This window comes from Melospiza georgiana, chromosome 13, assembly GCF_028018845.1.
Source record: "Melospiza georgiana isolate bMelGeo1 chromosome 13, bMelGeo1.pri, whole genome shotgun sequence".
Classification (NCBI taxonomy): Eukaryota; Metazoa; Chordata; class Aves; order Passeriformes; family Passerellidae; genus Melospiza; species Melospiza georgiana.
In genome coordinates, this window is record NC_080442.1 from 6,386,346 (window position 1) to 6,399,957 (window position 13,612).

Below are 13,612 nucleotides of genomic sequence, written 5' to 3' on the forward strand. Positions count from 1 at the left end.
GTTTATATCTGACACCCAGGTAGATCTGATAATGATTGTTTCTAATGTCTCAATGCTGCTCTTATCTACTGTGGGCAAAGTGAGGAGTGGCAGAGCTGCACCTCTTTATCTCCAATTATGAGCATTCAGTGTATGCTGTTTCTAGTTAAAGCCACGTTTGGCTTTGTGAAAAGGAAGTTTCAGAGCTGTACAACTCTGGCACTCTGTACCATGCATTCAGGCAGAGCAGGGAGCCAGGTGCCTCAGCAAGCCCACGGCTGAAGGCACATTCTGCAGGCAGCACTGCTTCTAAAGGTGGCCCTGAAGAGTTATGATGTATTAGCTTTGATGCAGCCCTTTTCAAAGCCCAGCTGAGAGGACCCAGCCAGTGCTGAGGCCGCTCAGCCCACCTCCCTCTCCTTGCTTCCTACACAGCAGCTTTGACTCACTCCATCTTTTGCCAAGAAGGATGAATCAGGGGATCTAGAACATGCCATGATAATTTCTTTTTCCCTCTCCTGCATAGCACAGCTTGCTCCTAATGTTTATACTGGATCAAGAAGGGCAGTTAAACTGTAATTCACAGCACTGTCTTGCTGGTGAGTTAAGTGTGATTATTGTTGTTTTTAAAAAATACACATATTTCTATTTCTCCCTTGTTCAGATTGGTGCAGCTGCATTTCTAACCCATTTTATCCGCTGCTGCTCCAACAGAAACTTTTGTCTTTATTAAAAAAGTCATATTAGAAGGAATATAAACCCTATGAATGTAGAGTATTTAATGAAAGAACCTAGTTTGTGTGTGAGAATCAATAGCACATGATGACTTTAAGGGCAGGATTTGAGAAGAAGGATCCAGTTGTGGCAGAGGGAAAACACCACAGTGATGTAACCATAACACCTGTAAGGAAGTTTAAAGAAATAATTAATGTTTTAATCATACTGATAATTGAACTCTTTTAATTTGAAATATTAAGTTCAGTTAGCTTTCATTTTCAATTGTGATGAAAAATTCATAACCTTTTGATGGCTGGATAAAACAATCTATTGAAAAGAGAGAACCTGTTGGTGGTCTGAAAAGGGTAACAGTGGGGATGTAGCCACAGGAGTCACTCTTAGTGAAAAATGGCTGCATTTGTTGAAAGGAGGGGGACAGCTGCAGACTTTTTTGTCAGAAATAGTAAGGTTAAATATGGAATAAAGTCCTCTTAGGAGAACCTGTGCCTGATATTTTGTCTTCAGGAGGATACCTGGATAGTCTCGTAAATCCAGAATTCATCATCAAATACAGTATTTCCAAATCAACAACTGCAAAAAAATCCCAGTTAGCTGCAGACCCTCTTGCTTTGACTTCTGTTTGAAAATGTCAGCCAGGTATGTGTAATAAACAGCCTTTTAAGCAGCAGTCCCAGCCAGCCTGGGTTTCTGTTCCAGCTGGTAGAGTTACCCCTGTGCAGGCACAGGCACTGTGAGCTCTGCTCTCTGCAGGGACTTTGGGCTTTACTGGCCTGGTTGCTCTGCAGAATGGTGACCAGTCAGGGCTGCCCCCCAAGTGTGTAAAACTTGAAAGAGCTAAAAATGTGTTCTTTGGGGGCTTGGCTTTTTTCTTCCTAAGTCAAGGAAATTACAAGGAGAAAAACACTGCATTTGAGCAATTTCGTTTTCTTTGCGAAAAATAGAGTTCTGCAAATCAGAGCTTGGTCCACTGAAAGTCAGACATGATCCTAACAGTTATTGAGGCTTTTCCCTCAAAGTAATGCAAATGTTAAGTTTAAATGGAAATAATTATGTTAATTTTTTTGTTTGTTTTGTTATTTTACAATGAATTTTAATGGAAAGTTTTCTAAAATGCATGCTTGACCAAGCATAGCCTGCAAATGATATTTTGGTTTGATTTTTGTTGTAAATAAATCAGCTCTAGTTTCAGAGCTCCCCTTTCAGGTGACTGCAGGCCATTTACTGCCCAGGAATGCTGGCTGTTCGCAGTGTGTGTGATTTTACATGTGCAGCTGTGGCTTGTGTTGGGGCTGGCTGCATGTTGGCTCTGGAGGCAATAGCAGGAGCGGGGACGTGGCTCGGGGATCTTCCCAGCGCTGTCTGTACACTTGATTCAGTTCCACTCGGTAGAGTCAAGATGTCTTTGGCTCCAAGTGCTGCATGAAGCCAGCCGAGTTTCTAGGAGCAGAGCCGCGCTCAGATCTCGGGAGCAGCTGAAGGGCTGCTGCTGGCAGCCAGGCCTGGAGGCCGGAGGGCTGCGCGGAGCGGGAACGGAGCGGCCCCGTCCCGTCCCCTCAGCGACTCCGTCCCCTCAGCGGCTCCGTCCCTTCCCGGAGCGGCCCCGTCCCGTCCCCTCAGCGGCTCCGTCCCTTCCCGGAGCGGCCCCGTCCCCGCTGGGTGCTCCGGGTGCTGCGCCTTCGCCTGCTCCGGGCACAGCGGGCTCTGGCAGGCAGCAGGAGCTCTGCAAGGCCTGGCAGCCTTTCTACCATTCCTTCCTTCTGCCAGGCCTGGCTTGCTGCTGTGCCCTCCCTGTTGTGCTTGGTGCTGAGAGAGACAGGGATTTTTACAGAGCCTGGAACACCGCGTTGCTCCTGGAAGCAGAGTCGGAGTCAGGCTGAGTTTCAGCTGGAATGAAAATTCCTGTAGCTGAACGCAGGGTGTGTCAAATGGCACTGATGTCACTGCTGCATTTTCTGTGGGGGGAAAAATGTGTCCCCAGTGTCCCCCAGTGTTGTTGTTGCCAGACCTGACTACTGATGGGCACCACAAAGAGTGACTGAAAATCAGCTGGGGCAAAAGAGGCTTACAGGGCCAGGAATCAGCACCCAGCCTTGTGACAGGCCAGGAGGCAGTTTCAGCTGGCTTCTCTTTACTTGAAATGTATCAGAATCCAAGCACTGAATGAATGGAAGGATATTTTGTCAGTGTGGTTTTTTATGCTGAACTTCAATGGGACTCTTTTCTCTAAAATGACACTCAGGTCAATACTCCATCCCTGAAGCCTGTGCTGTGTTCAGAGGAGTACTCACTGTACAGGTAAATCTGTACATGCTGTTAAATCATTTATCAGTTCACTTTTGTCCTAAAGTACCTTCTAGTAACCTGACTTCTAGCTAGAGATGTCTGCCTGCTACAGCTGGGATAAATATAAGCTCTGAAGAAAATGAAATTTATAGCTTCCACCAGTGTCTAGTAAATTCTGCAACTTCAATACTTTGTGTCAGACAAGAGGTATTTAAGATTTAGTATGAATCAGTTTGGGTATTAAGATGGAGACTGAAGAGTGATGCAAAGCTGCTGCATTTATTGATTTGTGGTTTTTGCTTGCTGGATTTTTAACAACGGTTGTCACTTGTTTTGAATGACAAAATAGCTTCTAACAGATCAAAATGTAGTGGCCCAACTCAAGATGTTAAAGTTGCTAAGAAACTTCTCATGTCTGCTGGCAATTGATGACACTGAAGACACTGAATGAGGTCTGATTAATATGATTTAAGTAATTATAAAATGGAAGAAAAACCTAAGATCTCTTAGAAATCCTGATCCAGTGCTGTGAGGTACATGTAGCATCAAGCACTTGGAGTAGCCAGGAGTCAGAGAGGAGGTTTGGGGAGTGCAGTTACCAGGGCAATGCAGAAGCTGCTGGTGGATGGATCCTGGACCATCAGCTCTAGGCACAGAGCTGCTGTGCTGATGTTTCAGGCTTGGGAGGTTGTGGCTCAGTTGCCTGGACTTTGTGCAGACCATAAGGGTATAAGGGCTCGAGAGGAGAGTATTTATTGATTTCTAAAGTCTTGTCAATAAGATGCTTGTGGAGTATTTTCCATTCAGCGGTGGAACAGCAGAAAGCTGTTCCAAGGCCAAGCTTGAATATATTATGCCTGTATTTGGTGGTTAGTGTGGGTTTTTTTTTCTCCTCTTAGAATTGTAAGATATGTTTATAAACTAATTATAGATAGATATTGTTTATATGCACATTAATAGAGCAAGGATTCATTCAGTGTCCGTTGCTGGCGTTCATTACATCTTGGTACCAAACCATTCTAGAAACACTGTGTAGGTTGATATATATGGAGAAATCTAACATTTGTGTCATCTGTTTATGCTAACTGGAAGTGGAACTTCAGTTTAGAGTACTCAGAGAATTGATTGTTGTGTATGGTCAGGAAGGTGGGGCCTGGTGTGTGTTTCCTGAGTGCCTGTGATCCTTGGCAGTGCAGTCCTTGAGACCCAAAGATATCTGAGTCCCAGTTTGTGAATGCTTGGCCTTCCCTGATTTGTCACTGCCAGCTCCTTGGGGCTCAGGAGAGGCTGTGCTGAGCTGCATTCTCCCAGATTGTGTGCAATTCTTGGACAGCCTAATGTTTTCACCCAGAGGACAAGAAGTCATCTTACTGTTTTATTTATACTTTCTCAAGTAACTTACTTCTAGTTAGTGAGCATACATATTATATATATCTTGCAACTATATATGTATATATGCGTATATACTGGGAATCTATACACAGTATCTCTAGAAATAACCCAGCTGTGCTGAGGTTCACCCAGCTGCAAGTTATTATATTCAATGAGGCAGCTGCTTGAAGTCTTCATTTCTCATTGCAGCAGACCACACTTCTCTGCTTCTCTTTTGCCTCCACCTGTTAGAAATTTCTGATTGCTTCTATTCCAGTCTGTGGCTAGTTGTTCTTTACAGTGCATGTCCTTTAATTGCATGCACTTTATTTCCTAAAACAATTTGATTTTGCTTCTCTCGTTTTATGTGAAATGCTGTAGGCAGACAGATTCATCAATGAGGCATCAGACAGTTTTGGGAGACCTGAAATGTAATAAGTAGATAGTGTTTCTTTCTAATGATTAGTTACAATTTAAATAGTGCCTGCTTCCATAATGATAGATACAAGACATCCTGAAGCACATACCTGTAATTACTGAGCTTAGGCACTATAGGCATAAAATCCCTCTTGAATTCTGATGGAATATGATCTCTGATTTCCTTCAGACTCAGTGGAAATCCTTTGTGAGGCAGTGAAATATCCATTTTCCACACATTACTGAACATCCTATTTCACTTTTAACTGAAATGTTTTTGAAATATTGCTCACTTATGAGACTAGAATTCATTCAAATGCAGAACAAGAATTTCACTTATACTATGTCCCTGTTTTCCCCTTTATTTATTGCTGGTTTGTGAATGGATCACAAGAGAAAGCACATGGAAGTTTGCATTTTTATAAGTATGGTTGTGGTAAAGTAGCTTAGGCATTTCTTTGACTTCATCTATAAATCTGCTTCCTGAACATCTGTTGTGTTGAGCTTGACCTGGAAATTGTAAATATCCTGTGTATTACTGAAATATGTAACTACTTCTATAGAAGCCTTTAATAAAAAAAATTGCTGAGATATTTATGTATATGGAAACCTAGTGCTTCCACATGGCAACTTACCTTTTATAGTTATTCTTTCTGTATCATTTTATTAATATACATATTTTGACTTGCATTTGTAAGAAGTTTAATGATAGTAGAGCCTGGCATTTACCTTTGATTCTGGGGTTTGTTATAATAATTAATAATGCATATGTATTTTTAAGTGTACTGTTTTAAGCAGGGCCCACCATACTCTGGTGACTGAAATGAACCATTTCCCTGTAGTAAATCACATCCAACACATGTAATGCTTTAATTCATTGTGCATACTTTAATTTCCTCACTTTTCTACTTGCTATTTGGAGGGGAAAGTGGGTTAAAGAGTGGTGAGAGCAAGAAATGAGTGTTTATAGATGGACACCTGGATGAGCCTCAAGAATGGGAAATGGTTGTTAGTGCCTTTAGGAAAATGGGAAATTTCATCCATCAAATGTTGTCATTCAGCTGTAAATTCAAAACACTTTGAAGTGCAATGGAAGATAAACTGACTAAACAGAATGTATTTGTAAGACAGGAAAGTGAGAGAAAGCAGACAGGTCATATCTGTCCTATTCTTACAGGCCTTAGATAAATGTAGCCTGTAGGGAGACACTGCCCTCTGTGTCCAGGTGACAAATATTTACTGGTGTATTTTAGAGTATCTGACCTGTCCAGTTGCATTAATTGTGAGTTGGGGAAATGTCCCAGGAAGAATGAAGCTCTCATTTCAAAGCACACTTTTTAGTTCTTTTGGTTGGAACAGAAAGTTAAGGACAGATGTGGCGTTCAGGCTCAGATGTAGCAACAAAATTGTATCCAGATTGTGTGGTACTGAAGATTCCTAGGCTAGAACAGAATGCAGAAGGAAGATTTGTTATTTGCAAAGCATGTGTAGCAGTGAGTGGTGCAGATACCTTGATAAAATTTGTCTGTTTTATCTATTAGTGTCCCTTGAAACAAGATGCAGACATCCAATATTCGGAAATTAATTAAAACCAAAGACCTCCACCCCATAAAATGGAATCAATGGAATGCTTTGATCCACAAAACACAAGCTATTGGCATTAAGCACTATGTAGCTTCAGCACAACTTTGTCAATGTCTGACTTGACTGTCAGGCAAAGTCTGCAATAAATGGGGCTACATGAGTCAACAATAAATGAGCTCATGTAATCAGCCTGTACCAGTCCTTCTTACATAGCTTCCTTGTGTCCAGTGTCTGTGCAGAGCAGCCTAAAGCTTGCTGCAAGTGCACAGCTGAGGATTTGGATCCCTTTGATTTGGGGAGAGTCTGAGTTGTGTAAAGGTGGGCAAGAGAATACCCTGGAAACAGAGGCCAGTTGGAGATTGAGGATGTGGTTATGGATGTGATTATCCAGGAGTGAAAATCACCATTGAGCAAGGTTGCTTTAAATTAATGTACACTGAGAATTTAACCTGCCCTGGCAATTCCAGGGGGTTTGTCTCCATCTTTTCTGAGCCCTCTTCTTTGGACCAAGCACAGCTTTCTCAGCAGCAAAACCTCTGCCATATATGAATAAAAAATAAAGATAATCAGCATTATCTCTTTTCTGTCAGTTCTCCCAAAGGTTATGTGGCAACCTACAGTCTTACCCACTGGAAGGATTAAAAAACTCTTTTGGAATCTCCATTTCACAAGATAAGGGAGAGAATGGGGACAAATGAAGATGTTGACTGTGTTATTTCTCCCACTCTGCAGTGGATGGTTGCTGCATAATGAGTGCTGAGCTTTGGGGTGCTTTAGTCTTGTTTGCTGGTATTGTCTACTGACTCCTGTTGTCCATGGGAAAAGCCCTCCATTAAGCTTCAGAGGCAAAATTTCATTCAAAAAATTTGTCTTTGCTGTTTAATCAACATTTTAACTTCCCTTGAATTCCGTATAGTAAAACACCAATGAAAAGAAGGTATTCTGTCCTTACTCCTGCACCTCTAGGGATATAAAAAATGATTCTTAGTCTGAATTCTCCCAAGTCTGTTCTGTTTGGTTTGAGATTCCTTTTGTAGCAGAGCCGTGCAGGATCAGATGCTCTGAGCAGATGTATTTTACAGCTTCACAAGGAAATTATTTTGTATGAGTTCCATGTCTGTAGTCCTAGGAGTCCTTGTCAGGCAGATCTGCACAGCCATTCCTTATAGCATGATGACAAGAATGGGAGGAAGCTTGGGGGTCACAGTGTTCTGCAGGTGTGCTCTGCTTGCATGAACCCCAGTGATACTGCCCTCTCTCCCAAATTTATGAAATAGTCTGGAGAATAAAATGGAGCTGCAAGGTCAGGACTGTGTAATCATTTTAACATGTTTTGCATTAACTTTGGGGAATATTGAATAAACAGGGCAACAGTTAAGCAAAGGATTATCAAGACATGTTCCATTTTTGTTGTTAAATGCATGAAATATTTATTCAACACATTCCTTGTACAATTCAGCACATTTCTTTTACAATTTGCTGTTTTAAAAATCAAGTGAATACGCTATCTTTTTTCAGTTAATGTGTGGAAATGGTTTTTGTTGATTCAATTATGCATTTCAAAAGGTTTTCAATAGTTTCATAGTATTTTCCATGTGTTTGATTTCAGAAAAGCTTTCACATTTATCTATTCCAGCCAAGAGCAATTGTCCTAATGTGGTGCTGTGTGTGTAGCAGGCTGCAGAGCTCCCAGTCAGGTTGCTGCTGAAGTTAAAGAAAAGCAATATAAATATAACTTTTTATAGGTCCTAATGGTATAAGAATTGTTCAGGTCAGCATGAGTTTTTCCCATTCACTCCAATGGCTTTTGAATGAGGTAATTTAGAAGAAAATTCCACATGTAACTAAAAAAGTGAACAGAACTGAAGTCTGATCCTGAAAAACTTTGTTGCATGCTGATAATATCCAGATTTCTTTGTTTTCAGAGAATTGGTATGCACATAATTCCATGGAGGCTCAGGAACTCGCTAGAAATTTTCAGTTTCTTTGAAAAATGATGAGTTCAAAGAGTGCACCTGCAGCCTCCACTCTGCTCAAAGGTTCAGGGAGCTGAGTTGGGCATGGTTCTCTTGGGTGGGTGTGTGAGCAGGGACTCAGAAAAAAGTGACACAAACATGGGATTCAGACTCTTCTTTCATTCTGTCAACAAGTTACAGGTACACAAAGAAGGGCTTTAGCATCATCTCAGAGACCAAAGTACTTTCCTTCTTTACCCCTCCTCAAAACGTGTTTGTCTTTTGTTTTACAGACTGTGTTCCTGAGTAATTAAAATGGTGACTAGAAATGAAACATTTATTCTACTGAACTTTTAAAGTACTGACAATTGTCCTAAAAAGGGAAAATAGTACATGTATTTCTAGTGTGTAGAATTTCTAGTTCTAAAAAGCTCCAAGCACTGAAGTAATGGAGAAATGGAGACATGAACTATAAAAGGGGTCTTAGTAAACAGAGACTTTCCCATCTCCTTTGGAGGACTGATTTCTTCTGAGTATGTTACACTATATTGAAAGAATTACATATTAAGATACTTTTCACTTACAGTTTGTTCATTTTGAGCCCGTTCCAGTCTCAGCTAATATGAAAAAAAGCAATAACTTCAGAGAGAGTCAAATGTGAATCTAAACATTTGTGTTCACAGTTTCCATTTGTGTACTCAAGAATTCATTATGCATACTGTCAGTAGTAGAACTTGCACTTTCCAGAAGGTTTAGGTGTAAAATTCTATTTTCTTAATATAATTTCCATGGCATAATATGGGTTTCAGAAGTTAGCAGCTACATATACTAAAAGGGTAGATATATAATAGGATAGATATATAGTTCTGGTTCCACTAAAATTTGTGGATTTTACCTGTTTAGCATTCTAAATACTTCTCAGTTTTGAAACTAAGTTTTGGGTCAGTCTAAAGTGTGGCCAAAGCCTTTGGTCATAGTTACCAACAGCAGTGTGGTGTGAGGTCTAAAGCCAGAAATTGTGGCTGGTTGAAAATTTTAGGGAGCCTGCTGGAGTCTGGAATTTTTTGGGTTTCAGATCTGGCCAGGCTGCTGCTGCTGTGTTTTCCTCGTTGGTGGCTTGGTGGTATTTGACATTGACAATGGTGTAGGGCACTTAAATCATGAGCAGATTTTGCCCAAAGGGAGAGATCCAGGCTGCCCCAGGAGTGGCTCTGATCACAGGGGCAGCCATTTCCAGGCTGCTGTGGGGGCTGTCCCAGCACCCCTCACTGCTGCAGGCTCAGCCCTGCCTGCAGGTTCCTGAAATGTGCAGCTGCTGCTGTCCCTGCTCTGGCCTGGCACAAACACAAGGTAAAGTTGTTTGCTTCAGCCTCTCCTGTTCTGATAAATCCACTGTCTGTTGGCTGTAGGAGAAGGTTTGATGGTTTGTGTGTAGGAAGGCCAAGCTTGGTGCCTGTGGCAAATCCCTCCCCACCATTTAATTGAGGAATTATGTGTATGCAAGCTTGTGCAGTGTTTGTATATGAAGGAGGTGCTGCATGTTTGTATAGCACATATAATGTATTCTATATGTTGGTCAGTTTATGATTTATACACTGAGCCAGGCTTAGTTTGAAGTCACTGTGCAGGATTTTCAGAGGGGGAAGGGATGAGATGTTGTAAAGATAACCTTCTATGGAGGGTTCAAAAGGATTAAGGATTACAGTGTATTTTTTAATGTGGCATTCCTTTAAGAGCCCTCAGATTGACAATTTCCAGCTTCATCTCACAGGCTTTCAAGGGAGCAGAGTTCAGAGCTCTCACTGGTGTTACTGTTTGCTAGAAAAATGAGGCTGCATATTAGTATGCATGTGGGTGCCTGTTGTACCTTATTAATTAAATATTGGCATTTCTGTGTCTCTGGAGTGTTCTGGTAGTGTTTTGATGGAGTTACTTGGTAGTGCTGAGTGTTATGAAGGGAATTAAAAAGATTTTGCCAATTTAGACAGTATAAGTAGTTGGACTGGCATTTATATATGCTCAATATTCCTTCTTGCTATGATGAATTGCTATTTTCAAGGCAAGGAAACTCTTACCCACTGTGAAGAAAAAACTTATAATATGGATGAACATCAGAAGAAAGAGATTCCCAGTGGTAGTATATAAAATGAAAAGCAGAACTGGCTTCTATTGTGCTCTGTTTCCATTAGACATCTTGGAAGTTTTATAAGTGTGGTGCATAATAAATATCTAAGCCACAGTTTGAGGTCTTTTACAAAGGACAGACAATTCTTGTTAATGTTTTTTTGGATCAGTCCTCACTCTTACACCCAGATTGATACAAATCTCTGGCATTTGTCCACCTAGTCAACTTGTGAATTTGTTAATTTACTTTCCATATTGCACTATGTAACTCTGAATTTAAATCCAAACACCACAAATTTAAAATTGAATTTGAAAGAGCCAGAGAAACTGTGCATTAAATTTGCTCATATATCTACAAAGGGAGGAGATCTGCTTCTGCATAATTTTGGTCAGAGGCCTAAAAACACTGAGGTGCAGCCTACTCTGGTTGGTTCTGCTGCAATAGTACAGTGATTCCTCTGGAGAGAGATCACAAAGAGCTAACTGTTTGGACCCATTTCACCACTGAGGTGAATATCAAGTATAAAAACAGAAACAGACCTCAAAAGTTGAGCTTGATCTTTTTTCAGATGTAATAATATGAGTCTGGTGACATCATCAGATCTGAAAAGTAATGTAGACTTTTACTGTATTTTCTTTGCATTGCTCCAGTATAAATGTAACCCCATGTATGTAAAATGCATTATAGCAAATCCACAAGCAATTTCCTTCATTGTAACAAATACTGCATCTCATTAGAGCAAGACAAGCCCCCAGTTATGGCGCAGAACATCTGCTTAATAATTTCAAGTTCCTCCAACTATGCTGCCAAAACATCTGAAAAGTCAACATCTAGTCCATTACTTTGATCAACTGAAGTAGTAAAATTATAAATAATGCACCAAATGCAGATCTGGTGAAAGGCAGACAGTGCTGCTGGCCCTGAGCTGGGAGTGGGACTGGTGGGAATGTGGCACAAGGCACTGGGACTGGGATCCCCAGGGAAGGCAGGGTGGGATGCACAACTGCATTTCAGGCTTGCACAGCTTTCCTATGCAGCAGTGAGAAAGTTAGTGAATCTTTCTGTGTAAAATTCAGTTTCAAATGCCCTCTATATCTCATGGGTTTTCTGTAATGCAAATCAGGTGCTTTAACATTACTGACAAGAGCCGAAGCATCCTGAAACAAACAACAGGTCATTGTTTATGTAAAAATTGGCGTGAGTTGTAATGTAACTTATTGTTTGTCTGCTCTGTGTGTCTTAGGGAGAGGGTTGCATTGTGTTGTTGCAGTGTTAACATTTTGACTACTTATGTTCATTCCAAAATGAACCAAAACTGAAGATGGGAAAAGGTTCCAGGAATACAAAACATTTTTAAGTATCAAATTATTTGGGATCAGTATTGTGAAGTCTTAGATGTTTGTGTGTGTATATATCTATATCTATATCTATATCTATATCTATATCTATATCTATATCTATATCTATATCTATATCTATATCTATATCTATATCTATATCTATATCTATATCTATATCTATATCTATATCTATATCTAATTGTGATATTATTAGGATGTAAAAGCATTTTAATTTTCAGCATTAAAAGGTGTTTCAGGTTTGAAGTGAAACAAGAAAGTGAAAATTATTTTGACATCCCTGTCTTCATTTTCAGCAAAACAAACATATTGTGAGGAAATATTTCAGTTTTCATGAAATTAAAAATTTTGAAAGAGTAGGAAAAATATCAGTTGAATGACTCCACTATGTTTGTAATTAGACTGGAAAATATGCTGAAAATACAATGTATGAAATACAATATATCAAAGAGATTCTTGCATGTGGCCAAGTCATTTGAATAGAAGAAAAGCCTGATGCTGAACAGAAACTGTCAGGGGAAAGCAGAAATACCAGCCAGTTTCCCATTCCTGGGTTTTATACAGCATGGTTACATCTGTCTGCACTCAGACTGACAAATTCAGTTGTGGTGTAGATGATGGAGTTTGATTCAGGTGGGTGCCTGGCTCTTCTGGGCCAGCTCCAGCTGGGACTGACTGTAGCAGTTAAAGCTGCATCCAAAGGAGGATCCTCTTTAAACCCTGCTTGCCCTTATCCCAAGGCTGTTTGAGAGGATGATCTGCTCCCTGAGCTGCTGCCACAGGGCTGCTGTTTCTCACCCCGGGAGCAGCAGTTGCCATGGAGTTCCAAGAGCCTGACAGAGAACATGACTCCAGTGTTTGTCCATTAATCAAACCTGAATCTCAGCAGCCAAACACAGAGAATAAAACCCAGTGATTTTATCTCAGTGAACATACAGAACATAGTAGGGAAAAGAGTAAAAAAAGACATGCTGATTAGCCTAATTTGTCTAGCTTTAGTTTCATTATGTGTTTAGAACTTGGTATTCTGAGTTTAAAAGGTCTTAATTCTCCTTGAGAGGGTTTTCAATTATTTAACAATCTTGCTGTCAAGTGTTTGCTTTCTCTTTTAATTAGTTAGGTTCTGGGCTTCGTTTTGAGGGTTTTATTTTGATCTTAATCCAAAACCCATATCAGCTTTAGTGAACATTCTTAATCTTTTATTGGGTAGTTACAGTATTTTCAGATGTTTATGCATCACTGTCACTTATACCATATATGTTTAGCTTAAAAATAATTGGAAGGAAAGTCTAGTTTTTTTCTTTCATTGTTTATGAAAAGATTAACTGAGTCTGAGACTTTAAAAAAACCTTTCTCTAGTGACTGTTTATAAGCTTTTTTTTTGGGTGAGTGTTGATTTTCTAGCACCATGTAGGTTAGATCCAGGTTAGATCTGATACTGCAGAGCAATAAGGATTATTTTTTTCTGGGTATATTGAATTTCTTCCCTCCTTATTCTCTGTGATTTATCCTTCTTTTATATGGACAATCCCTTAGTCCTCCCTGTTTCAAATCCAAAGGCAATCCTGGAGCTAATGTGCAATGTGTTGCTCATTCCCTCAGGTAAATTGGGCAGGCTCAGCTTCCTGCATGTTTGTGCAGCCCAGCCCAAGTGCATTTCACCATTACCCGGTTTACAATTACAGCAAAATATGACATTTCTTAGAGCATTCTATGAGGAGAGCAAACCTCAGCTGTATGAAGTTTTAGTAGGTTGTGTTTAGGTTGAAAATCTTGTTCATGTGCAGCCTGGTGCAGAGCAT

At 40.3% G+C, this 13,612-nt stretch overlaps 1 protein-coding gene across 1 annotated transcript in view; it reads left to right on the forward strand.

The window, feature by feature from the left end:
• Nucleotides 1–13,612, forward strand: part of THSD4 (thrombospondin type 1 domain containing 4) — a 215,190-nt gene that overhangs the window by 47,174 nt on the left and 154,404 nt on the right. The gene's annotated exons all lie outside the window — the stretch shown is intronic.